Source organism: Cherax quadricarinatus, chromosome 10 (genome assembly GCF_038502225.1).
Source record: "Cherax quadricarinatus isolate ZL_2023a chromosome 10, ASM3850222v1, whole genome shotgun sequence".
NCBI lineage: Eukaryota > Metazoa > Arthropoda > Malacostraca > Decapoda > Parastacidae > Cherax > Cherax quadricarinatus.
In genome coordinates, this window is record NC_091301.1 from 13,623,870 (window position 1) to 13,648,274 (window position 24,405).

The following is a 24,405-nucleotide window of genomic DNA, read 5'->3' on the forward strand; positions in this document are numbered from 1 at the left end:
AAAGTAATGTGAAGGACATGGGAGTGATAATATCAGAAGCTCTCACCTTCAAAGTCCACAACAATGTATCTACTGCATCTGCTAGAAAAATGATAGGATGGATAATGAGAACCTTCAGAACTAGGGGACACCAAGCCCATGATGATTCTCTTCAAATCGCTTGTTCTCTCGAGGCTGGAATACTGCTGTACACTAACTGCCCCCTTCAAGGCAGGCGAAATTGCTGACCTGGAGAGTGTACAAAGAACTTTCACGGCACACATAAATACAATGAGGCACCCAAATTACTGGAGTCCCTTGATTTGTATTCCCTGGAATGGAGGCGAGAGAGATACATGATAATATACACTTGGAAAATCCTAGAGGGATTAGTACCAAACTTGCACACGAAAATCACTCCCTGTGAAAGCAAAAGACTCGGCAGGAGATGCAACATTCTCCCAATGAAAAGCAGGGGCGCCACGAGTTCATTGAGAGACAACACAATAAGTGTCAGGGGCCCAAAACTGTTCAACTGCCTCCCAGGATACATAAGGGGGATTACCAATAGACCCTTGGCTGTCTTCAAGAAGGCACTGGGCAGGCACCTGGAGTACACCTGGAGAGAGTTCCGGGGCTCAACGCCCCCGCTGCCCTGTATGTGATCAGGCATCATGGTGGATCATGGCCTGATCAACCAGGCTGTTACTCTGGCCGCACGTAATCCAACATACGAACCACAACCCGAGTGGTCAGGTACTGACTTGAGGTGCCTGTCCAGCACTTGCTTGAAGACAGCCAGGGGTCTATTGGTAATCCCCCTGATGTATGCTGGGAGGCAGTTGAACAGTCTTGGGCCCCCTGACACTTACTGTGTTGTCTCTCATCATGCTAGTGACACCCTTGCTCTTCATTGGGGGTATGTTGCACCGTCTACCGAGTCTTTTGCTTTCGTAGGGAGTGATTTTTGTGTGTGCAAGTTTGGTACTAGTCCCTCTAGGATTTTCCAGGTGTATATAATCATGTATCTCTCCCTCCTGTGTTCTAGGGAGTACAGGTTTAGGAACTTTAAGTGTTCCCACTAATTGAGGTGGTTTATCGCAGTCATGCATGCCATGAAGGTTCTCTGTACATTTTCTAGGTCAGCAATTTCACATCCCTTGAAAGGTGCTGTTAATGTGCAGCAATATTCCAGCCTAAATAGAACAAAAGACCTAAACAGTGTCATCATGGGCTTGACATCCCTGGTTTTGAAGGTTCTCATTCATTCTGTCATTTTTTTAGCAGATGCGATGGTGGCCCGGTGGCCTGGTGGCTAAAGCTCCCGCTTCACACACAGAGGTCCCGGGTTCGATTCCCGGCGGGCGGAAACATTTCGACACGTTTCCTTACACCTGTTGTCCTGTTCACCTAGCAGCAAATACGTACCTGGGTGTTAGTCGGCTGGTGTGGGTCGCATCCTGGGGGACAAGATTAAGGACCCCAATGGAAATAAGTTAGACAGTCCTCGATGACGCACTGACTTTCTTGGGTTATCCTGGGTGGCTAACCCTCCGGGGTTAAAAATCCGAACGAAATCTTATCTTATCTTATCTTATCTTATTGATACAGTGTTATGGCCCTTGAAGGTGAGATCCTCTGACATTATCACCCCCAGGTCTTTGACATTAGGTTTTCGCTTTATTGTGTGGTTGGAATTTGTTTTATACTCCGATGAAATTTGAATTTCCTCACGTTTTCCACATTAGAGTAATTGAAATTTCTCATCATTGAACTTCATATTGTTTTCTGCAGCCCATTTAAAGATTTGGTTAATGTCCGCCTGGAATCTTGCAGTGTCTTCAGTGGAGGACACTGTCATGCAAATTCGGGTGTTATCTGCAAAGGAAGACACGGCGCTGTGGGTTATATCCCTGTCTATGTCCGATATGAGGATGAGGAACAAGATGGGGGCGAATACTGTGCCTTGCGGAACAGAGCTTTTCACCGTAGCTGCCTCAGACTGTACTCTGTTGACTACTACTCTTTGTGTTCTATTTGTTAGGAAATTATAGATCCATATACCGACTTTTCCTGTTATTCCTTTATCACCCATTTTGTGTGCTATTACATAGCACGCAGGAGGGAGAGATACATGATTATATACACCTGGAAAATCCTAGAGGGACTAGTACCGAACTTGCACACGAAAATCACTCACTACGAAAGCAAAAGACTTGGCAGACGATGCACCATCCCCCCAATGAAAAGCAGGGGTGTCACTAGCACGTTAAGAGACCATACAATAAGTGTCAGGGGCCCAAAACTGTTCAACTGCCTCCCAGCACACATAAGGGGGATTACCAACAGACCCCTGGCAGTCTTCAAGCTGGCACTGGACAAGCACCTAAAGTCAGTTCCTGATCAGCCGGGCTGTGGCTCGTACGTTGGTTTGCGTGCAGCCAGCAGCAACAGCCTGGTTGATCAGGCGCTGATCCACCAGGAGGCCTGGTCACAGACCGGGCCGCGGGGGCATTGACCCCCGAAACTCTCTCCAGGTAAACTCCAGGTAAACACACTGTCACACTTGCCAAAGGTTTTTGCAAAGTCTGTGTATATTACATCTGCATTCTGTTTGTCTTCTAGAGCATCCAGGACCTTGTTGTAGTGGTCCAGTAGTTGGGACAGACAGGAGCGACCTGCACTAAACTCATGCTGCCCTGGGTTGTGTAACTGATGGGTATCTAGACGGGTGGTGATCTTGCTTTTAGAACCCTTTCAGAGATTTTTATGATATGGGACGTTAGCGCTATCGGTCTGTAGTTCTTTGCTATTGCTTTACTGCCACTTTTGTGGAGTGGGGCTATGTCTGTTGTTTTAAGTAATTGTGGAACGACCCCAGTGTCCATGCTCCCTCTCCACAGGATGTTAAAAGCACGTCTTGCAGTTCTTGATGAACACGGAGTTACATGAGTCTGGGCCTGGGGCAGAGTGCATAGGCCTTTTCGAAGTCATTTTGGCATCAGGATAATATCAGATAGGTGTGTGTCTACCAGATTCTGTCTCTCTCTCATAAAAAATCATTTAGGTCTTCGACTCTCAGTCTGGTTAGTGGCTCGCTAAAAACCGAGTCATATTGGGACTTTAGTAGTTCACTTATTTCCTTGCTGTCATGTGTGTAGGACCCATCCCGTTTAAGTAGGGGCCCAATACTGGATGTTGTTCTAGACTTTGATTTGGCATAAGAAAAAAAATACTTTCGGTTTCTTTCAATTTCATTTATGGCTTTTAGTTCTTCTCGCGTTTCTTGACTCCTGTAAGATTCCTTTAGCTTTAGTTCGATGTTTGCTATTTCTCTGACCAGTGTCTCCCTACGTATTGCAGATATATTGGCCTCTTGTAGCTGCTCTGTTATTCGTTGCCTTCGCCTGTATGGGGAGCGCCTTTCTCTTTCTAGTTTACATCTTCTCCTTTTCCTTAAGGGAATTTGCCTTGAGCATATCTCAAGTACCACAGAGTTAATTTGTTCTAGACATAGGGTAGGATCCGTGTTGCTTAGTCTATCTTCCCAGTTTATGTCATTTAGGACTTGGTTTACTTCAATGGTTCCCAAACTGGGGGTAAATTACCCCCTGGGGGTAATTTAACCATTTTTGGGGGGTAATGGAGGGGTGACAGAAAAAAAGTTATGAATTCTGAAAATCAAGAAAACAATGTGGTACCCGGTATGAGGATTATTGTTAACTTTGTCTTAGTATATAAAGTTGTAAAGTAAACCTATTATAAGTAAGTAATAAAGTTAAACCAAATAACAATAAACATCAAAAACTAATATACAGTATTAGAAAAGAAGAAATATATAGCTAAGTGTGTGGAAACCCAAAAGTATTTTGACAGGTATGCTTCAGGACAAAAGTCACTCAGTAGCCCAGATCGACCTGTCCAGTACGCATCACTCACTTCCTGAGGCTGCCTCTATTTCACACTGTCAGTTTATCTGTGAGCATCAGCCGAGGTAGACATAAGCTGGTATGTATGTGTACTGCCCTGTGCAGTATATAGTTAGTATTTACCCACTGTTACTGTGAATTTGTAGCTATTATTAATTTTTTATATAATGTATGTGTGGTTCATACGTTTTCAATGGTTTTGCTAGGATTAGCAGAGTATGCGAGGCTGTATACGTTCACGTTTAGCCATGTATATCAATAATAACAACATTTTGTGAAAGGGGTAACATGCTTTATGTGGCATGTTAAATTGGGTAACAAGCTGAAAAAGTTTGGGAACCACTGGTTTACTTGGTCCCACCTGATGTTTTTGTTATTGAAGTTGAATTTGGTGAAGGCTCGCACGTGACTGATCATATTTTGTCGGTCTGGGGCTCCCCGCATATATGTCTGGACTTCTATTATGTTGTGATCTGAGTATATTATTTTTTATATGATGACGTTTCGTATTAGATCATCATTGTTAGTGAAGATGAGATCCAGCATATTCTCCAATTTTGTAGGCTCTATTATTTGCTGGTTTAAGGTGAATTTGGTGCAGAGATTTAAAAGCTTGTGTGCTAGTTTTCATCTGAACTGCCTCCTAGTGTTATCTCTGCTACCACATTATTTGCTTTATTCCTCCATTTTAGGTGCCTTAGGTTGAAATTCCCCAAGAGCAAGATGTTGGGGGCAGGAGCTGGAAGATCTTCCAGACAGTGGTCAATTTTCAAAAGCTGTTCCTGGAATTGTTGGGACGTTGCATCCGGAGGTTTGTATACAATCACAATGACCAAGTTTTGGTTCTCGATCTTTACTGCTAAAACTTCAACTACATCATTTGAGGCATTTAGTAGTTCTGAGCATTTAAGTGACTCTTTGATATACAGGCCAACCCCCCCTTCATTCCTGTTCACTCTGTCACATCTGTATAGATTGTAACCTGAGATCCATATTCCGTTGTCCAAGTGATCCTTTATGTGGGTCTCTGTGAAAGCCGCGAACATTGCATTTGATTCCATAAGCAGTCCATGGATGAAAGGTATTTTGTTATTTGTTGCTGGCTTTAGACCCTGTATATTTGCAAAAACGAATGTCGTCGGATTGGTGGAATTGGTGGTGTGGGGGGAGGGTCTTTTTTTCCTGGCACTAATATCTGTGTGTTGGAGTGGAGGCCATCGATTGTGATTCCACTCCAGAAATGAATGGAGTTGGTGTACGATTTCTGTCACTTCCTGCCAGCCTTTTTTCCTTCCTGGCGCTAAAAAACTTCTCCATCTGGAGTGGCTGTGGCTATCGAGGTTTTCCCATGGTCTGGATGTTCTGTGTGCCTGGCAATATAAGTTATAGCACTGTCTTTCCTGAACTGAAGAGTGGCGGCACATTTCAGGGTGGAAAAGCTTACAGGAAGGGAGGTTGCATTTTCCTGTTTTCATATGGGCACGGCATTTTCTGGGGTGGTCAAAGTTGCACTTCCAGATATTCCATGCCTGCAGACCTGGTTTCTGTTTACCTTGGTTTTTTGTGACTGTATTCCCAACTGTATTCCCTACTGGTGCGTGTTGTCCTGGTTCATTTCTAACTTCAGCACTAATGTTAACAATGGAACCTTCATCAGTCATTTCTGCTAATTTATCTTCATTGTTTCTCGGGGCATCCTCTTTTTTATTTATCCCCTGTGGTATTGCTAGTCTGTAACATTGGTTTTTGCATGTCCTTGTCCTTGTCTACACCTGATTCCTCCCTAGAGCTCCTGTCCCCCTCCAGGCCACCCTCGTTTATTTCTCTATACTTACAGTTACTGTCTACCAGGACAGCATTTGTACCAGGGGCGATAGCATCCTCTGGCCCAGATTTTTTATTTTCCCAACTGCTATAGAATGATGTCATGTTTTTTGTGAAGGCCGTTTTGATGTTATCATCAGTCCCTGACCAGCCGGGCTGTGGTTCGTACGTCAGTTTGCGTGCGGCCAGCAGCAACAGCCTGGTTGATCAGACTCTGATCCACCACGAGACCTAGTCTCAGACCGGGCCACGAGGGCGGTGACCCCCGAAACCCTCTCCAGGTGTAGGTATACCGGCCGTACCATGACCAGGTCCGGTTCATAACCAGTGGTTACTAAATTATTTACAACAATTACAGTAGTTATTGAGTTATTTAGTTACAGTGGTCACTGAATTATTTTCAGTAACTCACAGTGTATCTGCTTGAAAGGTGTGATAATAAAAGGTCATGGATAAGTAATTTAGATATTTCTTGAACGTTTGTGAGTTGTCTTTAAATTCCAATTTACGTTATGGTACATAAAGGCTAATCTTTTATCTGTTTACCAGTAATGTGGATATTTTTTTAATTTTTCCTGGAATTAATGTGTAAATATTGAATTATGTAATATTGCTTAAAAAATGTAGTGTTGGTGTGACTTTAGAAAATTTTCTTGCCACGAGAGAACCAACACGGTGGCCCGTGGCCTGGTAGCAAAAGCTCTCGCTTTACACGATGAGTGTCCGGGTTCGATTCCCGGCGAGGGTAGAAACATTGGGCGTGTTTCTTTACACCGGTTGTCTATATTCACCCATCAGTAAAATGGGTAGCTGGGTGTTAGTCGACCGGAGTGGGTCGCATCCTGGGACAAAATTGACCTAATTTGTCCGAAATAAGTAAGTAAGTAAATTTATTCAGGTATACACAAATACAGTTACATAGAATTATCATACATAGCAGCATATGTGTAGAGAACCTAGGATAACCCAAAAAAGTCAGAGTGAGTTATTTCCATTGGGGTCCTTTTACCTTATTATTATAATATAAAGGTTATAATATTTTCTTATTATTCTACAATGAAGATAACATCTTATTATCATACTAAAAAGACTATCTACTACCCGAGGGTCATTACGACTATCTACAATACGAGGGTCATTACTAGGAATAAGGTAAAATTTACACGTATATTAGCTAAAAAATAGAAAATCATTCCCCTCCCTTTCTGTAGCTTCATTCATCAGACACTTTTTGGCACTTCTTGAACTGGTTCATGCTATGACTGGCTTTGACATGTGCGGGTAGTCTGTTCCATTCCTTTATTGCTGTACAATAAAAGGTGTTTGACGCCTGGCCACTGACTGTGGGTACTACAAAGTTGTGCTCTCTCCCCCTAGTACTATGATTGCTTTGGTTCCCAACCTTGACAAAATTGACAGCAAGATATTCTGGACACTGTTTGTGAGCAATTTTATAAACATGATTTAGCTTCAGTTGTTTTACTCTGTCTTCAACATTCAGCATTCTGCATAACAAGCGGCTTTCTATATAGTAGTAGTATGTTATTGATGTCAGGCAGGTCTGTATACCTTGGAGGGCATTGAAATATGGTGTAGTATAAAACAGTTGGGTGTAATAGAAATAAAAAATCTAGTTTAATCACGCCGATAAGGAGAGTATCAGCGTAAATGGAGGAATGTGAGGTAAGTAAACATCGTGGGTTCCTGTAATTGTGAAATTCAAGAGTGACTCAGCTACAGTACAGCTGATAAGTGGAATATAACAGACGCAGCATCGTCTTCAAAGGTGGCACACCTTATGTAAGCTTCCCAGTTCACTATAGTAAACTGCTATGTTGGCCAACCTCTAGTTTATCTGTTAGGGAAGCGTTAGGATGTGAGACCCAAGAAATATCTAGGTAAATGTTCGTTATATTGCACTTATAGTGTAATATAAGACTGATATATGTAATTTATGTACGTTCTCTTTATACATTCTCCTATAAATGTGCATATTTTGTGGACCAGACCACTAATTAGCAAAGTCAGGTCATTAATCATCCATATACAGACCACAGATATAATTTATCAGAGTTACTGGCTTAAATTTAACAATTAATAACTATTTAAAAGTGCAGCTTATGTGTGGGTGAGTATCCAAGGAGGGATACTGTTGCCACCCAGTGTCCTAAAATCCTACCCATCGCCGAGGTGCAACTACTGTCAATAAATGTTATATGTTTTAGTTGTGTCCTCCCCAAATTATGTGTGCAGTAATTCAGGACTGTGCCTGTAAACTTCATACTCATAATTTTTCACAGTATATTGGTGGCGGGACCAGGTGCTGTGGTTGAGAGTGTGGGAGCCAGGTGCTGTGATTGAGAGTAGGGGGGCCAGGTGATGTGATTGAGAGTGGGGGAGCCAGGTGCTGTGATTGAGAATGGGGGAGCCAGGTGCTGTGATTGAGAGTGGGGGAGCCAGGTGCTGTGATTGAGAGTGGGGGAGCCAGGTGCTGTGATTGAGAGTGGGGGAGCCAGGTGCTGTGATTCGGAATGGGGGAGCCAGGTGCTGTGATTCGGAATGGGGGAGCCAGGTGCTGTGATTCGGAATGGGGGAGCCAGGTGCTGTGACTGAGATACCCAGGCATTATATGTGTTTCTGATTCCTCGTCTTGTTGGTATTTTATAATAATAATAATAATAACATTGTATCAATCGCATCTGCTAGAAAAATGACAGGATGGATAATGAGAACATTCAAAACTAGGGAGGCCAAGCCCATGATGACACTCTTCAGGTCACTTGTTCTATCTAGGCTGGAATATTGCTGCACTCTAACAGCACCTTTCAAGGCAGGTGAAATTGCCGACCTAGAAAATGTACAGAGAACTTTCACGGCGCGCATAACGGAGATAAAACACCTCAATTACTGGGAGCGCTTGAGGTTTCTAAACCTGTATTCCCTGGAACGCAGGAGGGAGAGATACATGATTATATACACCTGGAAAATCCTAGAGGGACTAGTACCGAACTTGCACACGAAAATCACTCACTACGAAAGCAGAAGACTTGGCAGACGATGCACCATCCCCCCAATGAAAAGCAGGGGTGTCACTAGCACGTTAAGAGACCATACAATAAGTGTCAGGGGCCCGAGACTGTTCAACTGCCTCCCAGCACACATAAGGGGGATTACCAACAGACCCCTGGCAGTCTTCAAGCTGGCACTGGACAAGCACCTAAAGTCAGTTCCTGATCAGCCGGGCTGTGGCTCGTACGTTGGTTTGCGTGCAGCCAGCAGCAACAGCCTGGTTGATCAGGCGCTGATCCACCAGGAGGCCTGGTCACAGACCGGGCCGCGGGGGCGTTGACCCCCGAAACTCTCTCCAGGTAAACTCCAGGTAATAATAATAATAATAATAATAATAATAATAATAGTAACAATAATAATAATAATAAAAATAATAATAATAATAATAGTAACAATAATAATAATAATAATAATAATAATAATAATAATAATAATAATAATAGTAACAATAATAATAATAATAATAATAATAATAATAATAATAACAATAATCATAATAATAATAATAATAGTAACAATAATAATAATAATAATAATAATAATAATAATAATAGTAACAATAATAATATAATAATAATAGTAATAATAATAATAATAATAATAATAATAATAATAATAATAATAATAGTAACAATAATAATAATAATAATAATAATAATAATAATAATAATAATATTTATTTCTACAAGTACAATACATACAGGCCAAGTTACACAGACTGCGAAAGCCTTCGACAAGTGCGATCACGGTGTAATAGTGCACAAAATGCTTGATGAAGGAATAACAGGAAAAGTTGGTAGATGGAATTAAGACTTCCTAACAAATAGAACACAAGGAGTAATAGTTAACAGAGTAAAGTCCCAGGCAGCTACGGTGGAAAAGCTCTGTTCCACAAGGCACAGTACTCGATCCCATCCTATTCCTCATCCTCATATCTGACATAGAGATGTAAGCCATAGTTCCGTGTCTTCCTTTGCGGATGACACCCGAATTGCCATGACAGTGGCCTCCATCGAAGACACAGCAAGACTCCAAGAGGACATCTTCCAAATCTTCATATGGGTCACTCAAAATAATATGAATTTCAATGAAGAGACATTTTAACTACTCAGATATGGAAAAGTTGAGGAAATTAAAACTGTATCAGGGTATACGACAAATTCTAACCATATAGTAGAGTGTAAAAGTAATGTGAAGGACATGGGAGTGATAATATCAGAAGCTCTCACCTTCAAAGTCCACAACAATGTATCTACTGCATCTGCTAGAAAAATGATAGGATGGATAATGAGAACCTTCAGAACTAGGGGACACCAAGCCCATGATGATTCTCTTCAAATCGCTTGTTCTCTCGAGGCTGGAATACTGCTGTACGCTAACTGCCCCCTTCAAGGCAGGCGAAATTGCTGACCTGGAGAGTGTACAAAGAACTTTCACGGCACACATAAGTACAATGAAGCACCTAAATTACTGGGAACGGTTGAAGTCCCTTGATTTGTATTCCCTTGAATGGAGGCGAGAGGGATACATGATAATATACACTTGGAAAATCCTAGAGGGATTAGTACCAAACTTGCACACGAAAATCACTCCCTATGAAAGCAAATACTCGTCAGGAGATGCAACATTCTCCTACTGAAAAGCAGGGGCGCCACGAGTATACTGAGAGACAACACAAACGGGGATTACCAATAGACCCCTGGCTGTCTTCAAGAAGGCACTGGACAGGCACATAAAGTCAGTACCTGACCAGTCGGGTTGCGGTTCATACGTCAGCCTGCGTGCGGCCAGCAGTAACAGCTTGGTTGATCAGACCCTGATCCACCACTAGGCCTGGTCTCAGACCGGGCCGCGGGGGCGTTGGCCCCCCGAAACTCTCCAGGTATACTCCAGGCAGGGAAAGGGTGCCATGTGCTGGGAGGGAGACGATGTCATGTGCTGGGAGGGAGACCGTGCCATATGCAGGGTGGGAGAGAGGGTCATGTGCAGGGTGGGAGAGGGTGCCATGTGCTTTGAGGGAGGGGGTGCCAGGTACTTCAATGGGTCAGTCGGCATTAACACGGTGATGTGAGAAGTGCGCACTACGGTGAGCCCGGTATCCCTTACTCCACTTCTTTAAAAGTCAACTTTCCTAGTTTAAATAGCTGTTACCATATAACTTCGTAGTTAATATTTTGCATTTTATGTACCTTTTATCTGGGGTATCATGAACGAGGGTCTTAACATATCTGACTTCTAATACATAAGATAAATACAAAAATGACACGAATGATTCACTGCTGAAAGATTTCGACATTGAGAACTATGGTAAGGGAAAAGAAACAAGCTTAAAAAATGGGTAAAATATTGCCTTTAGTTGGGTATATTTGCTACTAGTCTATAGGGTTTATTAAAGAATATCAAGTACACGAGGGTCATTAAGCTTGTATATCCCCCGTACACCGCTAGTCAATGTTTTAATACATACAACAGGTACTAAAACAAATTCTGAGAGTATATAATACACTGAGCGACGTCTCTTGGTGTATATATATCCTATTGTTTCAGCAAATTATTTTTCCGCGTTAACGTTGGGTTGTAAACTTTGTCAAGGAAAATAATTAAAATAAAACAGGTGTAAATTCTTAAGTGTATATATACACATATATACACCTCTTATAAAAGTATCATAATTAGAATCATTAGATTCATATCAGATGTATAAATAATGAAGTGGTTCGAAACGTGGGTCGAAAGTTTCCTCTCTAAATAGTTGAATAGTTATGTATTATTTACGTGGAGGCGCTTCCAGAGGTCACCGTTCCCGCGGCCCGGTCCCAGGCCAGGTTTTCTGGTTGCCGGCTTGATCGATCAAGGTGTTAGTACCCGTCGCCCGCAGTCCAACGTATGCACCATAACCCGTCTGATCAGGAACTGTTTTAAAGAATCTGTTGAGTACCCTCTTGAAGACAGCGAGGGGGGTTTGTAGGAAAACCCCCTTATGCATGAAGGGAGGGTGTTGAAAAGTCGTGGTCCCATAATACTTATGGAGTTTCCTCTGAGTGTATTCATCGTTCTTCTGTTTTTCATTGGAGGTATCCTGCAGCGTCTGCCTAGTCTCTTGTGTTCATATGTAGTGATTTCGGTCTATCTACCTGGAGTCTACCTGGAGGGTATTCCGGGGATCAACGCCCCCGCGACCCGGTCCACGACCAGGCCTCCCTGTGGATCAGGGCCTGATCAATCAGGCTGTTACTGCTGGCCGCACATAGTCCAATGCACGAACCACAGCCCGGCTGATCCGGCACCGACTTTAAGTATCTGTCGAGCTCCCTCTTGAAGACACCCAGGGGCCTATTGGTAATTTCCCTTATGCATGGTGTGAGGCTGTTGAACAGTCTTGGGCCCCGGACACTAATAGTGTTCGTGGTATGGTTTGTTTGCAATCGTGTCATTACGATTTCGTGAGTCACTTAGGGTGTTTTCTCTTAGTGTACCAATGGCTCCCCTACTTTTCATTGGGAGTATTTTTCACCGCCTGTCCAGTCTTATACTTTCATAGGAAGTGATTTTTGTGTGCAAATTTGGGACCATTGCTTCTAGGTTTTTCCAAGTGTAGATTATGATATATTTCTCTCGCTTGCTTTCCAGCGAGTACAAGTCAAGTACTTCCAAGCGTTCCCAGTAGTTGAGGTGTTCGATGGAACTTATAAGTGCAGTAAAGGTCCTCTGTACACTCTCTAGATCGGCAATTTCACCTGCTTTGAACGGAGGTGTTAATGTACAGCAGTATTCCAGCCTAGAGAGAACAAGTGATTTGAAAAGGATCATCATTAGCTTGGTATCTCCTGTTTTGAACATGCTCAATATCCATCCTATCATTTTCTTTGCAGCTGTGATCGTGGCACTGTTGTGATCCTTGAAAGTGAGATCCTCACATTATTTTTTCGCTCTATTGTATGATCAGAGTATGTAGTATACTCAGCTCTAATTATTATCTCCAGTTTTCCATAACGGAGTAGTTGGAATTAGTCTTCATTGAACATCATATTGTTTTCCGTTGCCCACTAGAAAACTTGATTTATATATTCTTGGAGGTGAACCGTGTCCTCTAAAGACGACAGTCTCATGCAGATCCTAACATCCTCTGCAAAGGATGACACTGTACTGTGGATTACAACTCTGTCTATGTCTGATATGAGGATGAGGAACAAGAATGGGGACGAGCACTGTGCCTTGTGGAACAGAGCTTTTCACTATAGCAGCTTCCAATTTGACTCTGTTTACCACTACTCTTTGTGTTCGATTGGTTAGAAAGTTGAAGACCCATCTCCCCATATTGCCAGTTATTCCTTTGGTACGTATTTTGTGCGCTATTACGCCATGATCGCACTTGTCAAAGGCTTTTGCAAAGTCTGTGTATATAACATCCGTATTCTGTTTTTTCTAGTGCATCCAAGACCATATCATAGTGATCCAGTAGTTGTGAGAGGCAGGAGCGACCTGCCCTGAACCCATGTTGCCCTGGATTATGCAGATCTTGGGAATCCAAGTGGTTTGCAATAGCACTTCTTAGCACTCTTTCAAAGATTTTTATGATGTGGAACTTTAGAGCTTAATGGTCTATAGTTCTTAGCTAATGCTATGCTACCACCTTTATGGAGTGGGGCTATATCCATTGTTTTTAATGACTGGAATTTCACCCCTGTCTGAGTTCTTTCTCCATAGTATACTTAGGGCACGCAAAAGGGGTTTCTTGCAGCTCTTAATGAACACAGAGTTCCACGAGTCTGGGCCTGGGGCTGAGTGCATGGGCATGTTGTCAATGGCTTTCTCAATGTCTATCGGAGTTACGGTAATGTCGGAAATCTAGCATACATTGATGGAATTTTGAGGCTCATTCATGTAAAAATTCATTTGAATTGTCGATCTTTAGACTGACTAGTACCCCACTAAACACAGAGTAGTATTGGGATTTCATTATCTCACTCATTTTTTTTTTTTTGTTGTCATTTGTGTAAGTCCTATCTTGTCTGAGTAATCTTGTTGGCTCCACTGTCTGCTGATTTAGCGTGTGTTTATCGTAGAGATTTAGTAGCTCATGTGTGTGTGACCTTTCATCTGCGCTGCCTCCAGGGATTGTTTCAGCTATAACATTATTTGCTACATTCTTCCATTTTGTATGCCTTAGGTTGAAATCACCAAGCAGTAAGATGTTTGAGGATGGAGCTGGAAGGCTTTCCAGACAGTAATCAATTTTCAGTAGCTATTCCTTGAACTGTTGAGAGGTTGCATCTGGTGGCTTATATACAGCCACAATGACTAGGTTTCGGTTCTCGATCTTCATTGTTAAAACTTAAACTATAACATTTGTGGTGTTCAGCATCTCCGTGCAGATGAGCGACTCTTTGCTATACAGACCAACCCTACCTTGTTGCCTGTTCTTTCTGTCGCATTTAAAAAGGCTGTACCCATTTATTCATATTTCGTTTCAAAGTAATCTTTTGTGTGGGTCTCTGTGAAGGCTGCAAACATCGCATTTGACTCATCTAGAAGTCCACTGATAAAAGGTATTTTGTTGGTGGATGGCTTTAGGCCATGTATATTAACAAATATAAACGAGACTGTATTCTATGTTTGTTGCGGGGGTTTTGTTATTGGCATAAGTAGTTGTGGTTCTGGAGGGCCATGGGGAAGGGGGGAAGGCACTGGCTGTTCCTCCAGTCCAACAAGGTTCCAAGGTGGTGGACCATTTTTATTTCCTTCCATTTTCTTTCTCCGTTTCCTGCCACTAAAAAAATCACTTGTAGTGGGGTTGTCGTAATTACTGTTTTTTGTTTTTGTTTTATGAGGTTTGTACAGCCTGGTCCCTTTCAGATGGTATGCAGGGCAGCTGGTGTTGTAGCCCCGTGGTTTTAGGACCGAAGAGTGGTACATTTCTGGGTGAAAGAATTTACAGGAGGAAGAACGACACTCCTTTAGCCAGGAGGTCACGACATTTTCTAGGATGCTCAGAGTTGCGTGTCCCATTTGTTTTTCCTGATATTCCATGCTTACAGATTCCCCAAACATAGATGTGCAGGTTTGGGATAAATCCCTCCGGTATCTTCCAAGATTATGATGCGTCTTTCTCACCTACGTTCTAAGGAGTAGATCTAGGGACTTCAAGCGATCCCAGTAATTTAGGTGCTTGGCAGAGTTTATACAAGCTGTGAAGGTTCTCTGCATATTCTCCAGGCCTTGAAGAGGGCCCCCTTAATACTTAGCAGTACTCGAGCCTAGAGAGAACGAGTGCCCTGAAGGGAGTCATCATTGGCTTGGCATCTCTTGTTTAGAATGTTCTGATTGTCCAAACAATCATTTTCCTTGCAGATGAACATGAGATCAACTGACATTATCACTCCCAGGTCTCTCACATTTGACTTGTGTAGCACTAAGTGGTTTGATTTTCTCTTTTACTCCAGTCTTATTTATATTTCATCCATTCGTTAATGACGTAAATTAAATATATCCTCATTGAACAATATGTCAGTAGCCCAGTGGAAGACTGGATTTACATCAACTTGGAACCTTACTTGTCTCTATTAAAGCTCTCTAGTATCGTCTGCAAAGAATGATACAGTGTTATGATTTACGTCTCTGTCTGTCACAAATGAAAATGAAGTTGAAAGTGGCGAGAGTACTGAGCCTTGAGGGGACAACTTTTCACATTAGCAGCCCCCGATTTCACTCTATGTACAACAGTACATAGAGTGGTCTTTTTGTGAGGACGTTAAATATCTATCTGCCCACCTTCTCAATTATTCCTTTAGGGCGCATTTTGTTTGCACTTGTGGTCGCACTTGTCAAAGGCTTTTGCAAAGTCAGTGTACACTAAAAGTATATTTTGCTTGTCTTTCAGTGGATGTAACAATATATCGTCATAGTCCAGGAAGTGGAAAAGGCAGGAGCGATCTGTTCTGAACTCAGTACAAATTATTATTATTATTATTATTATTATTATTATTATTATTATTATTATTATTATTATTATTATCATCATCATCATCATCATCATCATAGAAACAGGAAAGGAAATTAGTGTAACCTTGGGTTTGTCCGAGATAAGAACAAGAGTCTCACTACTTCTGGCTGCCTACCAACAATATAAATAAAGTTGAGGTTGGCGAAGTCTGTGTCACAAAAAAACATTAACCAAAAAGTCCTGAGTAAGACTCCCAGACGCAAGGTAGTGTTAGCTTCTGTTTCGATTTGAATTAAATTCGAGTTAACACCTAGCCTACTCTTAAAATATTGTTCTTGTATCTATACTTTTTTTTAAGCGAGGGTGCTCATTCATATTAAGTCAGACTAGGTTATTTAATTTTAAACCTATGAAAACGTATTTAAAAAAGTGATTTAAACAAAGGTAACAATACGTCTAGCAAGGTGATAATAATAATAATAATAATAATAATAATATAATAATAATAATCTTTATTTCTCAAAGTACATGTAAAAGGTATACAGACCATAGCTGACATCAATGACATACTACTATATAGAAAGCCCCTTGTTGTGTAGAGCATTTCGGGCAAATTAGGTCAATTTTATCGCCATATGCGACCCACACCAGTCGACTAAAGCTCAGGTACCTATTTTACTGATAAGTAAACATGGACAGCAGGTATCTTAAGGAAACACGTCCTGATGATTCCACCCGTACCGGAGATCGAGCCATGTGAGCTGAGTGCGCTACCAATCGAGCTACGGGGCCGAGAATAAACAGGCAACGTTTAAATTTAAACGTATATCCCCTCATGGGGCGAGACTGGACTGCCTTGGCGGGAGTAATATATATATATATACAATATACAATATATATATATATATATATATATATATATATATATATATATATATATATATATATATATATATATATATATATATGGATATATTGGTGTGTGTGAATGTGTGTGTACTCACCTAATTGTGGTTGCAGGGGTCGAGACTCAGCTCCTGACCCCGCCTCTTCACTGAGTGCTACTAGGTCCTCTCTCTTCCTGCTCCATGAGCTTTACCATACCTCATCTTAAAGCTATGTACGGTTCCTGCCTCCACTACCTCACTTGCTAGGCTATTCCACTTCCTAACTACTCTGTGACTGAAGAAATACTTCCTAACATCCCTTTGACTCATCTGGGTCTTCAACTTCCAATTGTCACCCCTTGTTTCTGTGTCCCATCTCTGGAACATCCTGTCTCTGTCCACCTTGTCTATTCCACGCAGTATTATGTATGTCGTTATCATGTCTCCCCGATCCCTCCTGTCCTCCAGTGTCGTCAGGCCGATTTCGCTTAACCTTTCTTCACAGGACATTCCCCTTAGCTCTGGAACTAAGCTTGTCGCAAACCTTTGCATTTTCTCTAATTTCTTGACCTGCTTGATCAAGTGTGGGTTCCAAACAGGTGCTGCATACTCCAGTATGGGCCTGACGTACACGGTGTACTGTGTCTTGAACGATTCCTTACTAAGGTACAAGAACGCTATTCTCAGGTTTGCCAGGCGCCCATATGCTGTAGCAGTTATCTGGTTGATATGTGCTTCCGGAGACGTGCTCGGTGTTATACTCACCCCAAGATCTTTCTCCTTGAGCGAGGTTTGCAGGCTTTGGCCACCTAACCTATACTCCGTCTGCGGTCTTCTTTGCCTTTCCCCGATCTTCATGACTTTGCATTTGGCGGGGTTAAATTCGAGAAGCCAGTTGCTGGACCAGGTGTCCAGCCTGTCCAGGTCTCTCTGAAGTCCTGCCTGATCCTTATCTGATTTAATTTTCCTCATTAACTTCACACCATCTGCGAACAGGGACACTTCTGAGTGTGTGTGTGTGTGTGTGTGTGTGTGTGTGTGTGTACTCACCTAGTTGAGGTTGCAGGGGTCGAGTCCAAGCTCCTGGCCCCGCCTCTTCACTGGTCGCTACTAGATCACTCTCCCTGAACCGTGAGCTTTATCTTACCTCTGCTTAAAACTATGTATGGATCCTGCCTCCACTACTTCGCTTCCCAAACTATTCCACTTCCTGACTACTCTGTGGCTGAAGAAATACTTCCTAACATCCCTGTGATTCATCTGTGTCTTCAACTTCCAACTGTGTCCCCTTGTTGCTGTGTTCCATCTCTGGAACATCCTGTCTTTGTCCACCTTGTCAATTCCTCTCAATATTTTGTATGTCGTTATCATGTCCCCCCTATCTCTCCTGTCCTCCAGTGTCGTCAGGTTGATTTCCCTTAACCTCTCCTCGTAGGACATACCTCTTAGCTCTGGAACTAGTCTTGTTGCAAACCTTTGCACTTTCTCTAGTTTCTTTACGTGCTTGGCTAGGTGTGGGTTCCAAACTGGTGCCGCATACTCCAATATGGGCCTAACGTACACGGTGTACAGGGTCCTGAACGATTCCTTATTAAGATGTCGGAATGCTGTTCACAGGTTTGCTAGGCGCCCATATGCTGCAGCAGTTATTTGGTTGATGTGCGCTTCAGGAGATGTGCTTGGTGTTATACTCACCCCAAGATCTTTTTCCTTGAGTGAGGTTTGTAGTCTCTGGCCCCCTAGACTGTACTCCATCTGCGGTCTTCTTTGCCCTTCCCCAATCTTCATGACTTTGCACTTTGTGGGGTTGAACTCCAGGAGCCAATTGCTGGACCAGGTCTGCAGCCTGTCCAGATCCCTCTGTAGTTCTGCCTGGTCCTCGTCCGATTTAATTCTTCTCATCAACTTCACATCTGCAAACAGGGACACTTCGGAGTCTATTCCTTCCGTCATGTCGTTCACAAATACCAGAAACAGCACTGGTCCTAGGACTGACCCCTGTGGGACCCCGCTGGTCACAGGCGCCCACTCTGACACCTCACCACGTACCATGACTCGCTGCTGTCTTCCTGACAAGTATTCCCTGATCCATTGTAGTGCCTTCCCTGTTATCTCTGCTTGGTCCTCCAGATTTTGCACTAATCTCTTGTGTGGAACTGTGTCAAACGCCTTCTTACAGTCCAAGAAAATGCAATCCATCCACCCCCCTCTCTCTTGTCTTACTGCTGTCACCATGTCATAGAACTCCAGTAGGTTTGTGACACAGGATTTCCCGTCCCTGAAACCATGTTGGCTGCTGTTGATGAGATCATTCCTTTCAAGGTGTTCCACAACTCTTCTCCTGATAATCTTCTCCATGACTCTGCTTACTATACATGTCAGTGACACTGGTCTGTAGTTTAGTGCTTCATATCTGTCTCCTTTTTTAAAGACTGGGACTACATTTGCTGTCTTCCATGCCTCAGGCAATCTCCTTGTTTCGATAGATGTATTGAATATTGTTGTTAGGGGTACACATAGCGCCTCTGCTCCCTCTCTCAGGACCCATGGAGAGATGTTATCCGGCCCCATTGCCTTTGAGGTATCTAGCTCACTCAGAAGCCTCTTCACTTCTTCCTCGATTGTGTGTACTGTGTCCAGTACTTGGTGGTGTGCCCCACCTCTCCGTCTTTCTGGAGCTCCTTCAGTCTCCTCTTCTCCTCACATACTTCACGGTCATTTCTTGTCTCTCCTCCTTCTTTCCTTAGCCTGATTACCTGATCCTTGACTGTTGCTTTCCTCCTGATGTGGCTGTATAACAGCTTCGGGTCAGATTTGGCTTTCGCTGCTATGTCGTTTTCATATTGTCGTTGGGCCTCCCTTCTTATCTGTGCATATTCATTTCTGGCTCTCCTCTCCTCTCTCTCTTGTAGTGTCCCTTACGTGTTGGTACATGAAGCTTTCCAGTACCACCTCCATCATCTTAGCCATCCATGTGTCTTGGCCCCCATGTGGCTCCAAGTTCTCCCAATCGATCTCCTTGTGGTTAAAGTCACCCATGATCAGGAGCTTTGCCCTGCATGCATGAGCTCTTCTGGCCACTGCAGCCAGTGTGTCAACCATCGCTCTATTGCTCTCGTCATACTCTTGCCTTGGCCTCCTGCTGTTCTGTGGTGGGTTATACATCACTTCAATTACCACCTTGGGACCTCCAGAATGAAATGTTCCCGCTATGTAATCGCTTGCTTCTCCACTGTCTCCTCTCTCCAGCTCAACAAAATTCCATCGGTTTTTGATCAACAGTGCCACTCCTCCACCAACCCTGTTACCTCTGTCTTTCCTCAGGATCTGGTATCCCGTTGGAAAGATGGCATCTGTTATCATACCTCTTAGCTTGGTTTCTGTGAGAGCTATGATGTCCGGTGATGCCTCTTTGACTCTTTCGTGCCACTCCTCCCACTTATTTGTTATTCCATCAGCGTTTGTGTACCATACCTTCAGTTTCCTTTCCAACACTGTGGTTTGGGGGCCTGTGAGGGTGGGAGACCTGGTAGCATACTGTGGGATTCTATAGCTGGGTGTTGGGTGGAAGCTGTGAGTGTGGATTGTAGTTTGTGTTGGGATGGTGTTCTGAGGAAAGTTCTGTGTGTGCTTGCCCTTGTGTGTGTGTGTGTGTGTGTGTGTGTGTGTGTGTGTGTGTGTGTGTGTGTGTGTGTGTGTGTGTACTCACCTAGTTGTACTCACCTAGTTGAGGTTGCGGGGGTCGAGTCCGAGCTCCTGGCCCCACCTCTTCACTGATCGCTACTAGGTCACTCTCCCTGAGCCGTGAGCTTTATCATACCTCTGCTTAAAGCTATGTATGGATCCTGCCTCCACTACATCGCTTCCCAAACTATTCCACTTACTGACTACTCTGTGTGTGTGTGTATGTGTGTGTGTGTGTGCGTGCATGTGTGTACTCGCCTAATTGTGGTTGCAGGGGTCGATACTCAGCTCCTGGCCCCGCCTCTTCACTGATCGCTACTAGGTCCTCTCCCTCTCTGCTTCCTGAGCTTTGTCATACCTCTTCTTAAAACTATGTATGGTTCCTGCCTCCACTACTTCACTTGCTAGGCTATTCCACTTCCTGACGACTCTATGACTGAAGAAATACTTCCTAACGTGACTGAAGAAATACTTCCCTGTGACTCGTCTGAGTTTTTCAGCTTCCAGTTGTCACCCTTTGTTTCTGTGTCCCCTCTCTGGAACATCCTCTCTCTGTCCACCTTGTCTATTCCCCGCAGTATCTTGTATGTCGTTATCATGTCTCCCCTGACCCTTCTGTCCTCCAGTGTCGTTAGTCCGATTTCCCTCAACCTTTCCTCGTACGACATTCCCCTGAGCTCTGGGACTAGCCTTATTGCAAACCTTTGTACTTTCTCCAACTTCTTGACGTGCTTGACCAGGTGTGGGTTCCAGACTGGTGCTGCATACTCCAGTATGGGCCTAACATACACAGTGTACAGTGTCTTGAACGATTCCTTATTAAGGTATCGGAACGCTATTCTCAGGTTTGCCAGGCGCCCGTATGCTGCAGCAATTATTTGGTTGATATGTGCCTCCGGTGACGTGCTCGGTGTTATGGTCACCCCAAGGTCTTTCTAGAACCCTGAGTGAAGTCTGTAGTCTTTGTCCACCTAGCCTGTACTGTCTGCTTATACTCCACCTAGCCTATACTGTGTGTGTGTGTGTGTGTGTGTGTGTGTGTGCGCGCGCGCGAATGTACCACCTGGGAATTTTTTGAAGGAGGGCAATAACCCAGCGATGGAACGCTACAGGAGGTTACTGCATTTACTGATAGTGTAAACAACTATTTTGAGCAATAAAGAAAACGGGATTTCACGTACGTGTGTGCGAGTCTAGCCAAATACTGTTTTCTGACGCTTCCATTCCTTGTAGTTATAAGAACATAAGAACATAAGAAAGAAGGAACACTGCAACAGGCCTACTCCCATGCGGAGCAGGTCCATGTCGCCCCCCTCCGGATTAGACCAATGACCCCCCAGTCTGGTCACCTGGCCATGTGCTTACGACTAAAATATCACGTACTGGTACCACTCGGTGAACATAACACCTGCCTAACATGGGCCTACTGGCCCATGTTAGGCAATGCAGAGTGGCAGCCTAGCGGGAGATATATCTTGATTATACTCTCTCTGAATAGTAATGTCCATGAGACAAGCCTGCGGAGATAAATGGTATAAAATACTGACACGATGGATAAAGATACAAATGAGATCCATTATTGTCAACGTTTCGCCCACACAGTGGGCTTTATCAAGTCACAAAAAGATCTGATCTGTTGCTGACTTGATAAATCTCAGGTATGTTTATGACCTTGATAAAGCGCTCTGTGTGGGCGAGACGTCAATAAATGTCCCATTATACAACATTTGTTTCTCTATCCTTTAAAAGACCGTGTGGAGGCTTATGCTAACCTCCCTATGGTGTATAAAAATATACCCAGTTGTATGAATCTTATTGGAGCCAGCTGGCCCAGTGGTTAACGCACTGGCCTGTAAGTTTTAGGACTCACTTGGTATGGGTTTAAGCCCCGCCCGTTTTGCGAGTTACGAAGGAAAATGATATGGTGATACCGACAGGATGGAAAAAAGCACATTTTGAAGTTTTGAAATGCGTAACATTTTCAAGAACACTATTGTTCAAGCACTATTCTGAACGGTGGATCTATTGCGCTCCGGGAGATCGCAGTCTATATTCTTTGGGGTCTTGGCAGGAACACTGGTTCATATACATATGCACACATATATATTCAGCATTATACTCATGCATATATACACGCGTACACATGCACGAGCATGCACGCATATTCCCGCTTATGCAAACATACATACACACAAACACACACAACTGTGGACACGCCTACACATGTGGCTTGCAGTTTTTTTTTCTGCTAGCGAGGGGGAAGAATACGTTATGACGGTCAACAGCTTGTCCAGGGCGTTGAGTCAATGGTACAGGAGGAAGTGGGTTTATGTACTGGAGGCAGATTAGGTGCAACCAGTGAAGGCATTGTCACTGGTAAGTGGGGATTCCCCAATGTAAGTAGGTCATTTATTTATTTATTTATTTATTTATTTACAATTTGAGCACACATACAGAGGTACAAAAAAATACAGATAAGAGCAGCATGCCAAAGCCACTTATACTATGCATAGCATTACGGGCTGGCTTAAAATTAACTTAAGATTAACTAAGCAATGATGAAATCAGTGATAAAACATTAATGTAAACAGATTACTATAAAGCACAAGTGAGTTTTACAAAGACAGGTCATATGGTTGCATTCATGTTGTACATTCAGTCGTATGGAGTATTCTGTTAGGTAGTGTATTTAAAAAATAATAAAGTTAGATTGGGTTTTAGGTTTAACATTTATGTCATATAATTGTGAGAAACATTTAAGATATACAATTTATTAGGTTCAGTTATTCAGTATTTATTTGGTTTTGGGTGAGTAAGTGATCTTTGAGAAGAGACTTGAATTTATAAACAGGTAGTGTTTCTTTTATATTTACAGATAATGAATTCCAGATTTTAGGGCCTTTTATGTGCATTGAGTTTTTGCATAGTGTGAGATGGACACGAGGAACATCAAAGAGTGATCTGTGCCTTGTGTTATGGTCATGTGTTCTGTTGAGGTTGGCAAGGAGATGTTTGAGGGGAGGGTTAATATCAGAGTTAAGTGTTCTATGTATGTAATAGGTGCAGTAATAAGTATGGATGTTTTGTATGGTGAGTAGTTTTAGTGTATTGAATATTGGTGGAGTGTGCTGCCTGTAATGAGAATTTGTTATCATTCTAACTGCAGCCTTTTGTTGGGTAATTAGTGGTCTGAGATGGTTAATTGTTGTTGAGCCCCATGCACAAATTCCATAGGTGAGATAGGGGTAAATAAGAGAGTGATATAGGGCCAGGAGGGCTGACTGTGGAGCATAGTACCGTATCTTCGATAGTATGCCTACAGTCTTGGAAATTTTCTTAGAAATTTGTTGTATATGTGTATGAAATTTGAGTCTATTATCAAGGTGGATTCCTAAGAATTTTCCCTCTGTTAGCTTTGTGATAGGTGATCCGTTTATCATTATGTTAAGAGGGACATCTGTAACTCTGTTACCAAACTGAATGAAGTAGGTTTTGTCAATGTTTAGTGTAAGTTTGTTAGTCCTCATCCAGGTAGATATTTTCTGTAATTCCGTATTTACAGTATTGGCTAGCGTGACTGGGCTCGGGTGGGAGAAGACGTATGTAGTGTCATCTGCAAATAGTGTGGGTTTGAGTAATTGCGAAGCATTTGGTAGGTCATTTATGTATAGGAGAAAGAGAAGAGGGCCAAGGACACTTCCCTGTGGGACACCAACTGTAATTGGTTGTGCAGAAGAGTTTGCCCCATTTGCGTATACATATTGGCTTCTGTTGCTGAGGTATGACTTGAGGTAGTTGAGGGAGTGCCCTCTTATACCATAGTGTGACAATTTTACGTGGAGCAAGTCATGGTCAACTGTATCAAAAGCTTTACGTAAGTCAATGAAGATCCCCAGTGGGACTTCTTTTTTCTCTATTGCAGTGTATATATGTTCTAGCATGTGTATAATAGCATCATTAGTATTTTTATTAGGCCTGAATCCAAATTGGCAGGGGTTGAGTATGTTTTGGGAGATAAGGTAGGAGTAGATTCGTTTATGAATTAATTTTTCGAAGATTTTTGAGAGAGGGTGTAAGTTGGATATTGGCC

The 24,405-nt window shown here is 42.8% G+C and overlaps 1 protein-coding gene across 2 annotated transcripts in view; it reads left to right on the top strand.

Annotated features, from left to right (window-relative positions):
• Window positions 1-10,843: 10,843 nt before the first annotated feature.
• The window catches only part of LOC128687962 (organic cation transporter protein), a 123,214-nt gene continuing 109,652 nt past the window's right edge, over window positions 10,844-24,405 (top strand). The window contains exon 1 of one of the 2 annotated variants that reach the window (XM_070083639.1): window positions 10,844-10,887. The gene's annotated coding sequence lies outside the window, so the exon portion shown is untranslated. Of the gene's footprint in view, window positions 10,897-24,405 lie in introns of both variants that reach the window. The other variant, XM_070083640.1, reaches the window with a different exon arrangement.